The sequence below is a fragment of the Macrotis lagotis genome, chromosome 2 (genome assembly GCF_037893015.1).
Source record: "Macrotis lagotis isolate mMagLag1 chromosome 2, bilby.v1.9.chrom.fasta, whole genome shotgun sequence".
Lineage (NCBI taxonomy): Eukaryota > Metazoa > Chordata > Mammalia > Peramelemorphia > Peramelidae > Macrotis > Macrotis lagotis.
Window position 1 is genome coordinate 118,891,097 of NC_133659.1, and position 17,338 is coordinate 118,908,434.

The 17,338-nt window shown below is 33.6% G+C and overlaps 1 protein-coding gene across 1 annotated transcript in view; it reads right to left on the bottom strand.

Moving 5' to 3' along the window:
• USH2A (usherin) overlaps nt 1–17,338 on the bottom strand; it is a 1,130,853-nt gene that overhangs the window by 442,379 nt on the left and 671,136 nt on the right. The gene's annotated exons all lie outside the window — the stretch shown is intronic.

Consider the following 17,338-nt stretch of genomic DNA (forward strand, 5'->3'; position numbering starts at 1 on the left):
GGCACCAGGTGATGATAATTTACAGAATTCCCATACACAGTGGTTCCCAAAAGGGAAGGATATGGGAGGGAAAGAATAAGCTTCTCTTAATTAAAACAATTGCAAAAATAGAGATATACATGGAATCCATTGATGCACAGTCTTGCATGAAGTCACTGTACTGTTCATTTTGCTCTATTGTTTCGCTTTACAGAGTGGGAGTAATCCATAAGTGGTTATACTGTTAACTTTACATATCAATCTTTTAAAAAGGAAAAGCAAGTTGAAAATTAAAATATAGTTTCATATCAACATCTTACATGACAATAAATTCCTGATTTTATATATATATATATATATATACATACATATATATGTATGCATAAAACCTAAATATAACAATATTAGAAAAATAGAAGAAAATAGAAGGAGGCATCTAAAACATCCATAAGAAGGGAGACAATTCTTAATTAAACATAAAATGGAGATAATTATGAGGAACAAAGCTAGCAATTTAGATTAACAAGTTTATGCATAAACAAAAATAAAACACTTCAGGAAGAGTGAGATATTTTTCCAGAAAACATTTTTATAGTAAATATATCTATTAAAGGAGTGACAGTGAATTGACACAAATATAAGAAGATCCATTCTTCAATAGATGAGTAAGCAAAGCATATGAGCAGGTCATTTTTAGTAAAAGAAATGTAAACTATCAACAATGTAAAAGAATGCTCTAAAATTGTTAGTAATGAAAATGTAAATTGAACTAACTTTTGGATATTACAATAAGGAGACCAATACAGCAGCCGAAAAAATTTTTAAAAAAGTTTAATGGGGCTATAGGAAAATCAGAAAACTAATATATTAGTAGAGCTATGAATTAGTCCAATAGGAACAAAATTTGAAATTGCACTAGACAAGTCATTAAACTATATAACTTTTTTTGACTCAGAAAAAATTATTATTTGGGATACACTTCAAAGGGGCTAAGGTCAGAGGGAAAGGCTTCACAAATACAAAAAAAGGCAGAAGCCATTTTTTGGTAGCCTAAAACTAGAAATCATAATATCTGCATGTGAGAGAATATTATTGTGCCATTGAAATTAGTGAATAAACAGAATATAGAGTAAACTTATCTGAACTGCTAGTTTTCACAACAACAATATAAAGGAGAAGACTGTGAAGGACTTCAGAACTCTGATCAACCAGTGACTGAACATGACTTGAAAAACAGTGAAGGATAAATATTCTTACTTCCACTTAACAGAGTGGTAATATACTAGAGGAATAGAATGAAGGTCACATGGTAAGATACAGGTAATATATTGATTTGTTTTGCTTAGCTGTAGTTCTCTGTTACAATGGAGTTTAATGATTTCAGGAGTCTTTCAGAAATAAAAACTTTTTTAATGATTATCAATTAAATTATTTTAAAAATAAAGCTCATAGAGATGTCTCAAAATGCTAAAGAGATTAGATCCCAAATTCACATAGCACATTTTGTCAGATCCTTCAGCAAAAGAAGTATTTAGCACCCTTCCTCATTGATATCCATTCCCTCAGAACACCAAGTACTATGATTCTCATTTAGAGAATAAATATTTTAAATAGTTTTGCATCCATGGATTACTTGAAATCCTTTGCAACAACATGAGTATAAAAGTTCCTTCTTTTATTTAAAATATTCCATATCTCTATTGTTCATTCTATACAGCAGTTGCATTGAGGTGCAAGTCAGAAGACATCTATGAAAGTTCAATAAACATAGGAGATGAAATCCTTGGCCCCATGCTGGAAGATCCAAGAAATCTAGGAATAAAAAGGCATGAAAGAAGAGTTTAAAGGCTTTTTAAAAAAGATAATTTTATGGAAATTCCAATCCTTTGATTATAGCAGGGTAGTATGAATTAAATAGGCTATTGGGTAGAATAGTAGATAGAACTCTGGATCTAGAATTAAAAAGACCTGAGCTTAAAAATGTCCTGGGATACTTAATAGTTGTTTGACCCTGGTCAAGTCATTTAACCTTTGTCACAATTTCCTTAAGTGCAAAATGGGAATGATAACAGTGTTCATCTATTAGCATTGCTGTCAGAATCAAGTGAGATATTTGCTTTGCAAGTCAGGAAGTGCTATATAAATCCTAGCTAGTGGAGGAGAAAATACATGGCAGTTTTACTTATTATTTTTTTGGGGGGGTGGACTCAATTTCTGAACAACTGATATGCTTCAATGTCTAATTCCAAGAATTTTATTTTATAATACTCAACATCTTCTTTTATGGTCCAATCAGACATAACTTGAAAATTACATAGTCACCCTTAGAGCTGTGTATCACATTTATTTGGCTAACCCTGCCCCCCCCCAAAAAAAAACTTTGAAAAACACTTTCTTCTGGCAATTACTTATTCTTTTTTTTCTATAGTCGGGGATTTCTAAAAGGATGCAATCTTATCCATTTTTAAAAGAGATATTATAGATAAATATCCTTTCTCATGAACTAAGGCTATCCTAAAAGATTCATTATGAAAAAAGGTAGAAGAAGGGGAGGAAGTAGAATGGTGAGCCTTCTTCAGCTATTTTTTACTCTCTAAGAACTCAGATTTTTTTTAAACTTTTCTAGCATGACTTCTTGTTCACCCTTTGAACAAACTGTTATTTTTCCAAATGAATGCTCTGATGCTTTTGTCTCAATCAGCTAAGGAACTACTTGCTCCTTATCTTTGGAGTTGGCAGATGCACTACTCTTACAGATGGATGGTGGTCTCCAGTTTCCAAACCATGTTCTGGAAGTGAACACATCTATTTTATCAGTGGCTAACTTTTTTCCCATTTATTGGGCTAGAAGATCTTTGCTGAATATGCTGAGAACTATGAAATGGAAAGCCCAATTTCCCCTATCAATCTCAGAGAAAAGCCTATCATTAAACCTTTACTAATAATGAATAGCTTTTTAAATTTTCCTAAAATCTCTGAAACTGAAAGCAATTGAAGTTTTTTTTAACTACTCAAATGAATTTCGGATATATAATAGTTGAGAAACTAAGAGATACATGAAATAACATCTGCACATAATATTATAAAATTAAATCCCCAAGTTTATTAACTATTTTCAACTATTTTCTGGTTTCCTATACAAAAAATTACTCTTTTCTATAGTATTCAAATGTTTTCAAAGCTCTTTCCTTCTAACTTCATCAAGTAGGCAATGAAACATTATCATCATCCGTATTTTATAAATGAGGATAAGTGATTTACTCAAAGTCAAACCTTTAGGAAGTCCCTTAGGACCAAAAATTGATGCCAGATTTCTCATTCTAAGTCACTTTAATACTTTGTTGCATTCAATGAGTGTCCTCTGAGTAGCCCCTAATGAGCAGATTTTTTTGAGGTCTGGGGAAAACTAGGTTAGAAAGACCTTCAAGAACACAAAGAAATGAGTACCTTTAAATGCCTTCTAGCACACACAAATATTTATTCACATATCTTTAGATATGGTAAATATAAGTGACTCAAAAGAAGAACAAATAAGGAATAACAAAAATAGATTAACTCCACTAATTATAGAGACCTAAAGTGTTTCACTTGGAAGAGTATTGCAAATACATTTTTATTTTCTTAACTGCAACATAAGCTGCTCTAGTAAGAGAGTAATGAATGGCCCTGTGGGTGAAAGTAAAAGGGAGAGTGCCTTACCACTTTTCACAGTTCTTTAACTTCTTTTATAAAGTCTTCATGGGTTTTGAAAATTATGTTCCTGGGCACAGAGGCTGAGTTTTAAAATTCACCTCTGTCTGCAATTCATCTAAAATGATGCGGGATCATATCCTTCCCATCATTTAAGTGGCAAAATATCAGTTAAAGAAGGAGAGGAGTATTCAAGCAAAAAGAGTATTTTAGGCATTCATTCACTCAGTCATTACTTTGAGCACTTCTGAGGACATTTTGGGGTGGAGCATGGGAAGACAATGAATCACTCTTTTACCCATGCTGGAAGCCAATAGTTATTCATCCACCTAATCAGCATGTGATAATACCTGGGTGTAATCCTTCCTTAGGCATCCTAGTGATCCCCCACTCTTACCATATTGGTGCTGTACTTATTGCAGAAAACCAGGGTCAAAGCAATTCAAGTGCTGAGTCAAGAAATACACTTGCTTCAGACACTCCACCTCCATAGTCATGGATACCACATCCAGTTTAGAATTTCAAAAGATGAACTGTTTAGAATTTCAAAAGATGATTTTTTTTGAATATTATTTTATGTTTTCTAATTGTATGAAAAGATAGTTTTCAACTTTTATACTTTTGTAATCTTTTGAGTTCCACATTTTTCTACCTCCCTCCCTTCCCTACCCCTCCTCATGAGAGCAAGTAATCTGATTTAGGATACACATGTACAGTCAGATTTAGCATATTTTCATATTAGTCATGTTGTGAAAGAAAAATCAGAACTAAAGGGAAAAAACATGAGAAAGGAAAAAAACACAAAACAAGTTTTAAAAAGTGAAAATAGTTTGTTGTGTTTTGCATTCAGACTTTATTGTTTCTGTATCTGGATGAGGATGGCATTTTCCAATCCAAGTCCCCAAAAGATAAAACTGAATGGAAGAAATCAGTATTAGAAATAGTGAGATCAAAGTTGCATCATGAAAAACTGAACGTAGTAAGATTTGACTAGAGCAATGTAATGACATAAACCTAGAAAAATAAATTGGACTTAATATGTATTTAGAAGAGGAAAAAGTTCACTAAAAAGCTAATAATCATACTATGATAATTTGAGCTATACCACAAAATAAAAAAGATATAAGAAGGTGTGGGTTATAGGCTAAGTTGTAAATAGCCAATAATTCAACCTACAAATGTTGTCTTCCTGAATAATAATTTAGGCTGTATGCCAATAAACTTCCTGTCTTCATATTAGTAGGTAGACCAGAGGTGCCTCTAAGATCCTTCCTAAACTTCATAGAACTTTTATTTGTCATTTTCCATTTCTAAGATATAAAAATGAATCTACATAGGAATGTTAAGGTCACCTTCAGAGTGACTTCAAATAACCATTTACAATTTCCTTCTCACTATAACTTGATCCAGTCATTGTGGTTGTGATTTAAAATGTGGGTTAAAGTATAACAGAATACCAGTAACCTCAGAAATAGTTGCTCATATTTGGGTAGAAGATAGTTTTGTGTGAAAAGCAGTGGAAAAAATTCTGGAAAAGAGGTTTAAGAATTTTAAATTCTCTCCTGCTCAGGCAAGTCACTTCACTTTCCTGGGACTCAGTTTCCTCATTTCCTAAATGACTTCAGAGTCTCACATCCTAGAAATCTACAGTGTTGTCTCATATAATGAGCGGTTTTCATATATTTTGTTTTACGCTTAACAAGTCTTTCCTAAGTTTCTCATATGATATTGGACAGTAACAACAACAACAACAACAACAAGCATCTTTCTTTATCAATTTGAAGCTTCTATTTTCAATGCTAAGTTCATTTTTTTGACCAGCAGTGTCAGTGTAGAAATGAAGATTATTATCTGGCTTTTTACCATGTTCATAATTCATAGTTGCCAATAAGAGATTTCAGTTCTCCAGGGACACTATCAGAAAGAGACTAGCTAAAAGTACAGAGCACAAGTAGGGTCTCCAATCCATAATCAAATATCTAGATTGATTGTGTCACTTGCACTTGTATTGATTTCAATTGGAGTAGCTCACCCAAGGGAGTAATAAAAAAGTGGAATAAAACTGATTTATGAGAACAAAATAAATCCTTTTGTGAGTGGTAATGAATTGGTACTATTTAACCCTTTCAATCACAGAGTAAAAAAACTATTTATTTTGTGAGAATGCTGAGCTAGCCAAAAGAAGTCATATCAAAAATGCCAATAACTGTCAAATGCCATTACACTAAGTTGTAATGTTGGAGAAAGAATGACACTCTGAACTTGATGTAAGCCATCACTTGGCATGAGACATACTTTTAGCTTTCCTGGTCAGGTTTCTATGTGTCATCACAAATGATGGACCTGTACAATCAAAGAACTGTGGAATCACTCAATAAATGTTTATTGTACTTATTTACATGATTTACAAGACAGTTGGGAAGGATGAACAAAATTCAGTTTTAACTTTAATTTTTAGAGCTAAAGCATGGTGATTATTACAGTGCTCTCTAACTAAACATAGTTTAATCAGAGATTTTGGGTAACTAATTTTTAACAAGAATGATTCTATTCTAACAGTACTTGTCATAGTATTTGACTAAAGTAAGTCAATAGATGCTTAGAAGGATAGAGTTGTTTCACATGGTTAAAAAATTGGTTAAATTCAGTCACTTGATCAATTAATTTAATGTAAAAAGGAAATCTAATTGTCAGTTTCCATGGAATCAGGTGTCCTACTCCATAAAAATTTAAATATCAATCATTTGCCTTCTGCATGGAAATACTAAAATCTAAACAATAAATTTTTTAAAATCTGCCCATCTATAACTACAGAAATCTGAAGCTAATAATGCACATGGACAATGATCAGATGAGACAGTTGATATTGAAGAAAGTAACAAGATTGCCTTTGAGAAATTGCACATTTAAATGACCTCAAACTTTTCCCTAAAACAAAAAGTTACTGTTTTAATATAATTTTATTTTGTTTTTAACATTATCATTACTGGAAAGTGATTGTGCATGACTGCCAGTCTTAGAATTCTATTGTCTCCAATGAACTGAAGTTGAAGATCACCCAAAGGGTAAGCGAAAAGCACATGGTGGGTATGATCAGGTTGAATGATTATTATGAATGATCATAAAAAAGAAAATGCACAGAAAGACTATAAAGAGGAAAAATATATGATGAGAAAAAAATTGGGCCAGTCATTAGCAAGATAATTGGTAGCTCATATGCTCCATCAGCATCCATTCAATGTCAACAGAATATAAGAAAGGTCCCCAGGAAATTGGTGGAAATTCCTGTCTTGTGCTTCAGGGATTTCATTGACAAAAAATCATATAGGATGGGTAGGCATAGATGGATTACAATCTGTATAATTGGAGGGAATATCCATATTGATGAGATCACAGATCAATTGGAATACTAAAGTGAATTAACTTTGACTTAAATTCTATACCTACTTTCTAACTAATTATACTGATATTATATAGACATGGTCTATGTTTGTAGTTCTGGAGATCCATCCAAGGGCAGAATCAGGAAATTGAAATTGAAAAATAAATCTCATTATATTTGTATTTTTATTATATTTATTTCATTTTTGTACAAATGATTTTATACATTACTAAAATATTTTTGAGAGTAAATATAATCCCCCTCCCCCCCAAAAATATATAGACCATAATGAGCAATAAAGTAAAGGAAAGAGGAAAAAAATTAAAATTAAAAAAAATTATAATAATAGGGGCAGCTAGGTGGTGCAGTGGACAGAGCACCGGCCCTGGAGTTAGGAGCACCTGAGCTCAAATCTGGTCCCAGACACCCAACAATCAGCCAGCTGTGTGACCCTGGGAAAGCCACCCCAATCCCACTCTCCCGTAAAAACAACAACAACAACAACAACAACAACAACGATAATAATGATAATAAAAATAAATAATAAATGTGCTTCAGTCTGTGTTCTAACACCACTCACAAAATCTACTTCATAGTTTTCCACTGTTGCCATTGCTGATTGCAACTCCCTCCATTCATACTTCCCCAATACCATATACTATATTTTCTCTCTCTCCTTTCATTCTGTACCTCTTCTTAAATGTATTGTAGGGTGGCTGAGTGGTGCACAGACTGATCACTGGCTTTGGGACCAAGAGGCCCCGAGTCCACATACCACTTCTAAGACTCAGCAACCATTTGGCCCTGTGGTCCCAGACAGGCCATCCAATCCCAGCCCCTTGCAAAAGTAAAAAAAAGAAAATGTGTTATATCTGACCACTCTCTCCCACAGTCCACTCTCTACTCCATCACTCATACCTCCCCTTTTCCCCCATCCCCCTTGTCTCCTTTTTTACTCTAAATGTCTATACCCCATTGAGTATATATGCTGTTTCCTCTCCAAGCCACCTCTGATGAGAATGAAGATTCCCTCATCCCCCCTCACTTTCTTTCCTTCCATATCATTGCAATAGCTCATTGTAATAAAAAAAATCTTATTATATAAATTATTTAGTCATTCCACCTCTCCTTTCTCTTACTCCCATTAGATTTCCCTTTTAGCCATTGACTCCATTTTTTCATTATATTTTATCTTCAAATTCAGCTCTCTCCTGTGCTTCATCTATAAAAGCTCCTTCTACTTGTTCTATTAAATGAGAAGTTTCTTATGAATATTATCAGTATCATTTTTCTATGCATGAATACATGTAGTTCATCATCATTAAGTTCCTCATATTTTCCCCTTCTCCTCCAATCTCTATGCTTCACCTGAGTCCTGTATTTGAAGATTAAACTTTCTGTTCAGCTCTGGGCATTTTAACAGGAACATTTGAAATTCCATTGGTTTATTGAAAGTCCATCTTTTTACCTGGAAAAAGATGTTCAGTTTTGCTGGGTAGTAGATTCTTGGTTGCATTCTGAGCTCTTTTGCCTTCTGGAATATTAATTCCAAGCCCTACGAGCCTTTAATGTAGTTGCTGCTAAGTCCTGTGTGATCCTGACTGCAGCTCCATGATATTTGAATTGTGTCCTTCTGGCTGCTTGTAATATTTTCTCTTTGACTTGAGAGTTCTGGAACTTGGCTATAATATTCCTGGGGGTTGTTGTTTTGGATCTCTTTCTGGGGGAGATTGGTGGATTCTCTCAATTTCTATTTTGCCCTCTGCTTCTAGGATATCTGGGCAGTTTTCCTGTAGGAATTCTTTAAAATTGATGTCAAGGCTCTTTTCCTGATCATAACTTTCAGGTATCCCAATAGTTTTTAAATTATCTTTTATGAATCTGTTTTCCAGATCAGTTGATTTTTTCAATGAGATGTTTCACAATTTCTTCTAATTTTTCATTCTTTTGGTTTTGAAGTATTGTGTCTTGACTTCTCATAAATTTAACAACTTCCTTTAGTTCCATTCTACATCTGAAGGATTTGTTTTCCTCAGAGAGCTTTCTTATTTCTTTTTCCTTCTGGCCAATTCTGCTTTTTAAAGCATTCTTCTCCTCAATAACTTTTTGAACTGTTTTATCCATTTGACCTATGCTGGTTTTTAACGTGTTATTTTCTTCAGCATTTTTTGGATGTCCTTGACTAAGCTGCTGACTTCTTTTTCATGTTTTTCCTGTATCGCTCTCATTTCTTTTCCCACTTTTTCTTCTATCTCCTTCACTTGAGTTTCAAAATGTATTTTGAGCTCTGTCATAGCCTGAACCCAATTTCCATTTTTCTTGTAGTCTTTAGATATAGGAGCTTGTACTTCCTCATCTTCATATTGAGTATTTTGATCCTTCTTGGCATCATAGACAATGTATTTCTCAATGGTGTTCCTCTTTTTTCTCTGCTTCCTCATTTCCCCAGCCTGAGGCTGGTTTGGGGTGCTTCCTGAGCTTTTGAGTATTATTGAGGCACACCCCCCCACACACAAGGATCTCAGTGGGTGTAGCTTTGTTTTCCCTCCTGGTCTGTGAATGATCACAAAAACACCCTTCTGCAACAGGTTTGAGGTGGGGGGGGCCCTGCTGTTCTCTGGGGGTCCTAGACTGTGTTCAGAATCTGACTGTGGTCAGAACCCCACAGTCCTGTTCCAGGTACAGAGGACAGAACTTGGAAGTCTCTCTCCACTCCCCTACCTTGGGTATGTTGAGTACTCCAGGCTCAGTTGCATGGAGGCTCCTGCTTATGGGTTCCACCTGTTTCCCTTTCCTGGATCTGGGCTGCTGTGGCCATACTGCTCACTGAGTGCCCTGAGGGCTGGGCTTCACTTGCTTGCTCTGGCAGAGACCCTCTGCTGATCTTCTAAGTTGTGCTCGGTGCTCCCTGGGGTATAGTTCAGGAAACTGCCCCCGTTTCTAGGAGGCTGAAGTTCCTTCACTCTGGTGGGCTGCCCCTATAACCCCATGGAGTAGAGCCTTTTCTCTATTTCCCAGGTTACCTTGGGCTGGAGAATTGCCTCACTGGATCCCTCTGTGGGTTCTGTTTCTTGAAAATTTAGAGTCCTAAGTTTTGAAATATTATAGAGAGAGAGCCCCTAAGAGAGGCTCTTCCCCTGTCGCCATATTGGCTCTGCCCCTATACTTGTATTTTTAAAAACAAAAACATAATGGGATGTGAGATGATGATCAAGAACAGTCCATTGCATGAAGCATGTGTAATATCTCTGTCTAGTGCTGATCCATGTGATATTTCAATGAATCAACTTCTGGAAATATATGTTAGAAGGTCTATTTCCTCTGATTGTTTTCTTTCAGTTTACTGAATAATGATGAAAAGTATTTTAATTACTACTGAGGCATAAAACAGGCATAAATGGGTGAAGGAATTTTGAGTCCCTCTCCCTTTTCCATCTGCTCTCTCCTCACCCCTAAAAGTAGAGAGGGAGGAAAAATATTGCTCTAATTCTCCAAGTAAGGGTAGAGATATTGGCAGTATCTTATCTTTTTTTTGTTAACTCTCATTTGAGTTACCATGTGACCAAGGATTCAGGGTATCATTATTTCATTTTGTTTCTTCTTTCCTGATCTTAGATGAATGAATATGAGCCACAGAATATAATCTTGTAAACTTCTAGGGATTGGAAGAGGCATCAATGATCCCCTCAGGAACTAGAACCTCCAATCAATAGAAAAGCCCTTTCTACATAGAAGTGACCATCCTAAAGATTCCTCAAAAGAAGAGAGGATTCCCTAGGTCCCTTCCACATATTTTTGGGAGGATATTTTATCACAACCACTTTAAGTTTGGATCCATTAACACCAAGAACTGAAAGGGTATATAGAATTCAGGACATCAGTCCTTGCCAAGTAGTTGTTTCTTGGTAAAAAATAGTATATTTTAATTGATTAAGTGTCCAAACTAATTTAATTGACTGGATGTCCACTGGTTAGATGATTTGAAAGAGAATGTACAGATGGATGTACATGAATGATAGCAGAGGAAAACCCTCCAAGTCCTTCAGAATTGGTTATCACTGGAAGGCTAATGGAAAAAAGTAGCAACCAGTCTCTGTGGATCCAAACTATCTGTGGGAGTAAGGTTTGAGAAAGTGATCCCAGAGCCAATCCTCCAAAGCAATTTTTCTGGTAGTGAGATCTGTCTATTGCTACTCTCATTAAAAAAAAAACAAACAAACCTCTAAAACATTCTGGTTCTACTGTGATCTAAGAAATATGCAAATGCTTTATTAAAATTTTCTAAATATAAATTATTCATTAACAAATGTTTAGTAAGCTCCTTCACCTTGATCACCATCTTCCCTAAGAGTTTAATGGAGATATTCCAGGACTCTAAAACCAACAGCCTTTGTATGTAATAGCAATATTTCCATAAGAGGGCCCACAACTATCATCTTGGAAAGCAAATCCTATGAAGATGTATCCTGGCAATTGCTTCTACAGATGCTATGGCCTCATCTATTGGAGACGCAGGAAAGCAAATACTTGTCAGTAAAGTCTTTTCACTATCAAATGGATCAATATCAAAAAAATGATGCTATTATATCAGTGGAAATGACAATAAAAAGGTCTTAGGAGCAGTTTGCTATCTCATCCTACATACCGTAGGACCTTTAAATGTCTAACCTTCCAGATGGATTGCTTTCCCCATAAATGGACTAAATTTTCAGTTTTTACTCTGAGTATTTATCACATTATTTTTTGTTGCAATACAAAATTCTCACTTTTTTAAAACTTTGTGGTAGGCTCTGAAGATAATAACACAGACAGCAAAAAAAGCATGAACCTTGCCTTCAAGAAACTTACAAACTAGTATTAAAGATGATATATTCTCAAATAACTGTGATTCAAATGAGAGTGTGATAATTATCCAAACACTTGGAAGGGGAGAGCCACTAGACATAGTGAATGATATGAGATCAACTCTGTCTGTTATGCTTGTACTTGTCATGATGTTTAATGAGAGTATATGAAAGTTACTTTATTTATATCCACCTACATAAAAAAGCTTTTAAAAAAATTAATACATTTTACTATTTACAATGAAACATAATTTAATTCAGTTTGATGGTTCCATAATGATTATAGCAGCATAATAATTTTTTGGTATGATAACTTTTTCACACATGCCATAGATGGTAAATCATAAAATGAGAAATAGAGTACTCAAAGCACAAAGATAACAAGAAATATTACCATGAAGGAATAAATTATGAGGAAAAATGAAACTGAATCACTGGAGGTTAAAAGGATTAAGGTCCTACTAGGGGTCATGCATTTGATAATCAACTACAGTGGCAGTTGGTTAAACATCAAAATAAAGGTGAGACTAGAGCTTCTTAGAAAACAAAACATATTGAATTGGGTCTATTATGCATATTACCCAAAAAGATTATGGCATTTTTCAATTATGTTATCTCTGGGATCCCTTTACTCATTCCACTGCATGATAGAATAATTTATTTCTATTATTATTACTTTTATTATCACTATTATTAGCTCACACTTACATAACATCAGTTTACAAAGTATTTTCCATGAAGTTCCATGAAGGATGTACTATAGATATTCATTTCTCTATTTTTACATTTGAAGAAACTGAAATTCAAAAAAGAGAGGTGATTTATTCAGTATCAGAATATAAGAGCATGACAGCAATGAGACTAAGGTCTAAGACTTCTGACTACAATTCCAGCATTAAATCTATGAAAAATGAAATGTCTATGATTCATGTAGTCACAGCTACAGGATTGATCATCTTTTCCAATTTGAATTACTTATATAACATTTATAAATGGAAATATTTAACTGAGGAAAGAAGTGAATTACTGTGGGGTAAAATGTTTTCCTAAATATTTTCTAAACAAATAAAGTCTATTAATTATTGTATTGCTGAGGGAAGCTATTTTTCTTCCAGGATTCCAAAGAAGTAATTGGGGCTTTGAGGAGAAGAGAGACTTACATATCACTGAAGCAAAGTGAGGAAAATATTAATGATAATGATAGGTTATTAATAAATAAGGGGAGACAAAGAAGATGAGGATATCATTGTTATTCATGTCTAATACTAGTAGAGATCAAATTGTATTATATTTAATTTACAACAAAAACCTACCCTCCTAATTCACATAGGATTATCTAATTCATATAATGTCTTCTAAAACTAAATATAACTTATTTTGATTATCTGATAATTTATATTATTATATCACTACTCTTTGTTAGCAACTTATTTGAAAGATTACTGTCTATAGATGAAAATTTTTTTGTAATTTAAAATATTAATGATCTTAATAATAGTTTACATTTAGATTAAAATTTTTGAATTGAGGATACATTTTCCTCAAAAAAATTGATGAGTTGGGTTATACAAATAGTAACCACTTTGTAGATATTAAATGATTAAGTGATTTACCTCAGGACACAGAATAAAAAAAAGAAAACAAGAAAATATACAGAGACTCAAATCCAGGACTTCTAAGTCTTGCCTTTTGTCCACTTACTACAAAGCACATTGATTCTTGTATACCATATGATTTCACATTGGAAAATTAAAACAGCCTTCTCTTCTGCATATGTGTGTTAAATTCACTTATTCCATGAGTAGCATGACATTTCAGTTCATAGTTGGTATTTGCATTCCATTATCATGTCATCTATGACTTTAACACCAGACAGTATATCAGACACAAATTCAATAAGCTCAGCATAAATGTGGTTAACAGATAATTTCCTAAATAATTTGATAAATTAATATTGATTTTTTTAAAAATAATACTAGCAAATTATAAAATTCTATATCATTTATTGGTCATGGCTCAGGACATAATTAACAGAAGTCAACATATTATCTGCATATGTTCCATAGTAACTTGGAAAGCACAGTACTATTGTCTACCTACATATATCTCATTTGCTATACAAATGTATCACTATAAAAATGTTAAGATTTTTAAAAAAGAATATATATTTAAATAAGATAAAATGTTAACTGGGTTTACATCCATTTTAGTTCTTTGGAATTTTTTGTGCACCAAGGAAAACTTATTTTTTGAAAAGGGGAACTTTTTTGATTCTTTTGCATTCCTTTATTGAAGAATTTGAAATAACCCTCTCACACATATCCTCAATTCTCCTACCCTCAAAAAAGCAACTATATCTTCTTAGAGACTGTAGATGAGAAAGCTAAAGGAAGGAGTTATAATGCATAAGACTGTTGAATAGACAATCTTCTCAAAACTTATAAGGTTTTCTTTTTTGCATACCTAATTATTTATTAATTACAAGGGAACACATTTGATTTAAATACTTAAGATGGACACTATAGTGAATTATCCTACAAAGAGAAGAATTCTGTTATAATTTAAAAATCACAATAACCTGTAGAATACATTCCACAGAACAGGTTTTCACTAAATATTTTTGCCTGGATGTTTTTTCCCATCTATAAATATGCATGCAAACATTGTCTTTAAGAGTGATAAAAATGGATCCCTAATGTCTGAATTACTATCACATAATAGAGAACTGTATTCAAATTGATTGAAAAGAAACTACTCTGATTTTCAAATCATCCCCTTTTCCAAACTTTTCTACTCTGCTTAGGGGATCATCATCTTTCTAGGTAGCCAGGCTGGTAACCCATCCAAACATCCTTATTCCCTCCTCCATACATCCTGTTATTAGATCTTACTGTTTTTATTATCATAGCATCTTTCCTAGATGCCCTTTGATTTCTATTCACACAGCCAGCCACTAGTTCATGCCCCCATATTCTTTCACCTGGACAATTGGACTCTGCCTCAACTTTCATACCACACTAATCCAATAGTCTGCTAATTGTTTTCTGCCTCATTTCTCACACCACTAAATCCATACTCTACCAAAGCAAAATTTCTAAATCATTGTTTAAATCATGTCAAACCTCCCACCTCAATAAACTTCACTTACTCCCTCATACCTCTAGGATCAAATAAAAAATCCTCTGTAAGGAGTTAATGTTTGTTGATTGAATGACTGGTTACCCCACTGACTGACATATACCACATTCTTCAGTGTAATACCATGTTACAAGCTGTACTGCATCACCAGAACAATTTCCCCATTGGTAGATTTTCCCAGAGGACAGTATGTCAGATATACTGCCCTACTCAACTAGCATAGCTCTGAAAGTGCACATTTTCGTTGACACTAAAATACAGACACAGGGGACTATAAAACAAAGCTGTCCTTTCTCTTATAGTGCTAGCCTTCTCGTAAGCTCTGTGGAAGACTGAGGTGTGGTTACATACAATTTTCTTTACCTTTCCAAGAAAATAAATGTCTCTGTATCTCTTTCCCCTTGTAATTTTTATGAAACACAGTTTATCCAGCAAGGAAGGGCACTCAGTGAATCAGATTAAGTACTCAGGTTCCTGAATTTTTCTAGGTAACCTTGAGAAATTGACTACATTTCTATGGTCCTTAGAGATTTTTAAATTGAATATCATTTGACTACACTGACTTTGTAAAGCACTCTTATTGTTAACTAGCAAAGTCCAAGGAACAGTTATCTTTTTTGAGGGGGGGGCAGGGGGAAGTATAAAGGAGTTGGCATTTGAAGGTAATTTTTGAAGTCTGCATGTAACCATTTTAACTTTATGTAGTTTAAATTCTAAAAGTTTCCTTGAATTTATTAAATAACAAAAACATTTTTTCTTATTATAATTGAGAGAGTCTGTGAACATATAGAATACTCCTTTCATAACTGCTTCTTCTAGGTAAGATATCAACTTCAATTATGACAAAGAAATTACCTTAAAGAAGACTTAATAAAAAGGAGGGGGGAGGTCTAATGACCTATATTTACCAAAAATACAATTGATTAATTCCAACAATTACCTTCATTTATTTCTTTGGTCACTTGGAATGCTGTTTTGTGTTTTCTTAATTGCCTTAACTTTAAAAACTAGTAAATAATTTTTTCAATCAAATCAAACATTTTTTAAAATACATAAACGTTCATAACTCATAACTATTGCTTGTTCTATGACAGCATATTTCCTCTTTTCCCCAGTAGAACTCAGAAGATATTTCCAAAGAAGTTAACCTCCTCTGACCCATTTCCACTCTTTTTTTCCAGATTCCAAGGAATAGAGTTTTGTGAGGATCAATAAATAACATGATTGACTGTAACCAATCTGAATTTGAGTTACCAATCCACTTTCCACCAAAGTGGCACATTTGATTGATGATATCTAAAGGTCATTTTCATTCATCCACTTCCTTCAAGAGACCATGAAACTCCTTTTGCCTGTTAAATGTTTTTTTTCTTTCCCAGGGCACAAAAAAGATATTGGGGACTGAAAACTAAACTTTAAGTTAATTTTCAATATTTGTAAAAGATGCCAGTATAATGAAAAAAACTGAATGTTTTGCATTAGAGCCTCACATAACATATATCTGTCAGTCTCTTAAGTGATGATCACTATACCCCAATTCATTCCAAAGGCAAATGAAAAGACCTTGGTTTCATACACACACACACATACACATACATGCATGCAATTATTGTCTTTAAATTGTATAGGATTTATATCAAAAGATATATAGATGTAGAGAACAAAACTTGGGAATTTTATAAGTTATACCATAACTAGTCCAATTCATTTTTAGTTATATTATGACCTCTTTAGAAATTTATATTGAAAATGCATATATTAGCATATAAATTCTCTTCACATCTTAAAATTTCATCTATCAATAAAGTTACCAATAACCTTGCCATAATTCCATAATAGTAAATTGCTCAAAGCCTGAATTTTTATGTTACTAGTAATACATGAGGTATATTTCTACCAACTTTTCTTTAAGTAGACACTAATTTTTTTTCTTGTCATGAATTTAATATATCACATAAGGCATAAGTGAACATATAGGTAAAAAAAATTAAATTGTGGATGTTCATAGAAAAGAGCAATCCCTCTAATTGCTATGGAGTTATCTTAGAGAATAAACCACTCACCTGCTCAAGGTGAATGACATCTCTCAGTACACAAGAGAGTCTTTTAGGAAATCGCTTCTTCCAGGTCAATAAATGGCACTTGAATCCCACAGAAAAACTAATTTATAGCATATGTTGCTCATAATTGAAAACAGGGTTGAAATCAGGTGGGATCCCACACAATCTCAGCCATAGTATTCCTTTTTCTGGTTAGCATAAGGAAAAGCATTTATATATATATGTATATATGTGTGCACACACAT